The sequence below is a fragment of the Haliotis rubra genome, unplaced genomic scaffold, assembly GCF_003918875.1.
Source record: "Haliotis rubra isolate DU_JTF1 unplaced genomic scaffold, ASM391887v1 Scf130, whole genome shotgun sequence".
NCBI classification, from domain to species: Eukaryota; Metazoa; Mollusca; class Gastropoda; order Lepetellida; family Haliotidae; genus Haliotis; species Haliotis rubra.
The window spans coordinates 1826098-1828853 of NW_025765226.1; positions in this window are offsets into that span (position 1 = coordinate 1826098).

The window sequence follows — 2756 nt, forward strand, 5'->3', positions numbered from 1 at the left end:
TGCATCTGGTGTATACTTCACAATGTCAAGTAAAGTCTTATCATTACACTGCATCCGTGGTTTCTTTTGTTAATGTTCAGGAACAATGTCCGTGCCTTCCTTTAAGGTTTGTTTGTTTGTTTAAATCCGCTCTCAGCAAACTTACAGCGATATGGCGGCAGTCTGTAAATAATGGAATCTGGACCAGACAATCCAGTGATCGACATCATGTGCATCGATCTACGCAGTAGTGATATGCTTATAAGACCACATTTGGTATCAACTGCTCCAGTACGGTCGATCGTGTTGCATTTTACAGTCCTTCGTGGTAATCGCTTTCTGCAGTGTTAAACATTCTCCACGCACTCACAAAAATGCCTTTTTGTGACTTGATCTGTCTCTGATTCTATTCAACCTGTTCACGACAATCCTGTAATCCATGGCAACGCTGTCTACTACACCTTCTACTTCAACTACAACACCACATTCCTACTCTACAAATGTTACGACTTCTGTTAACCTATACTACATGTACCATAACTAAACCGCCCCCAGAAGATTCGCGTTTGAATTGGCCTTCAATCGAATGCTTTGGGATGACATATCTTACGATTATATAAATATACACATGGAAAAAAGTATCGCAACACCTAAAACATTATTCTCTCAGTATCCTAAAAATTGCCGTATAATAACATTATGAAAATAAATGAAAGCAATAACTTATTAAGTGTCTCAAATGTAACAAATCATGGTGCACGTGCTCCAGGTAACAAGTGGGGAGCATATGGAACACTTGCATTTTGAAACACTCCTGTCATGAAAATACAGTTTCAATTATCATTCACTCTAGTTAGAAAACTGAGCTAAAACGCATACATATTGTCTTAAAACACCCTATGGGACCCCCTCAACTAACGACAGCCAAAAGATGTCAAGTTATAGGTATGGTTAATGCCGAGTTGTCCATGACACTACAATGCCAGGCAACAACCCTCACCAAACAAACGATGTAAAGGATATGCATCGTTCAGGCAGACCACACAAGACATCAGCTAGACGAGACGCAGTCTTACTTAAGACTTGTTCGGCGATTTCCCTTTGCACCAAGTCCGATGTTAAAACGGCAATGGCTTCCACATCAGCAACTCTGTCATAAAACTGTTAGAAATCGATGCGGCTTAAAGCAACATTTACTCACTCTCAGTGAGTTGTATACATACATGTCATTCCAGAACACACGCTCCTTTGTGGATCATATGATGTTCCTGAGAGGGTACGTAAATCGCGAAACACTCAAAGGAAATTTAAATTTACCAGATGTTTTAAATGTAGTATTTTTGTCATTTTAATTTTGGCTTAATTTGACTACAATCGTCAGCTGCTGAAGAGTTGATATAAATCCAGCTAGGGTCCATGCAGGTAGCCAAAGTACTGTAAGTCACCATGGCCCCTAGTATGGTGATCTATTGTTTTTATTGTACTGTTGTCTCGAGTTATCTATTTTTTATGATAGCGTACTAGTTTTAAATTATGAACTGTGCTAATCTGGTATTTCTACTGTCCTTCGATGACAAGATTTTACGTTCGAAATTTCTTGATTTTAATATTGACATAATTAAATTGTTCTCGTCACAGTATGGCTGCAATATTGCCAATATGACGCTGTATATTAACTCACTCACATGTATGATATTTATACACACGTGCCAGGTGCTTCTGACTGCTGACTACTACTACTACTACTACTACTACTACTACTACTACTACTACTACTACTACTGACCGCCTCCGTGGTGTAGTGGTTAGAGCGTCCGCCCGACCGCGTCATACCAAAAGACGTTAAAATATGGTACTTGTTGGTCCCTGCCTGGCGCTCGGCATTAATGGGTACAACAAGGACTGGTCAGCTCGGAGTCAGTATAATGTGTCTGAGTGGGGTATTCATGCTTCACTGCGGCATGGTATCTCAGTGAGCTAGCACTATAAAACCAGCTTAAGTCTGGGCTAGTACAAGCAGCCGCACATACACATACACACGCATGCACGTCGTCATATGAGCGAAATATTCTCAAGCACGACGTTCAACCCAATTTCACCTCACCTCACCTCACCTCACTACTCCTCCTCCTACTACTACTTATACTACCACGTTAAACATAAACAGACTTTATTCAGACTCTGCAGTCAGTCATGAATAGAGACAGTTGCTTTAATATTCATTTGTAAGCTGTAATTTAAAGCAACACATATTGAAAGCAGGGCAAATGAAAAACTTAAAATAGTGTTTCTAGCCACATTGTAATTATAACCAGATATTCCGTTTCAATTATTAGCGAAAGTTTTTAATTCAAAACAAACATTTTGTCCTTAACGCGAAAATAATTCGCTCCACATCAACAAACCTATCGATCAAATATAGTTGTACAGGAATCATTACTCCATGGGTTAATAAGCAGCACGTACGAGAGTACATGCATATTGAAATCTCTGACTCAGTGATTATTGGTACCAACTGGTAGTCTCTACCCATGCAATCATAGGGAACCCTTTTGTATGCTGGATCAGTGTATCGTTGTTGTACCGTTCAGGGGCCATTTGCATATCTTTACGCATGTGTAGATTATGTTTCATCGAACAGTTTCCGAGTGTACGTTCATACTCAATTAATATGCGCGAGACACTGAGCATGACACATTGCTGATTCCATGAACACTGTCGGCAAACGTTCGAATTACAAAACTGTTCTCGTTTACTTGCGAACTTGAAATCTTTAT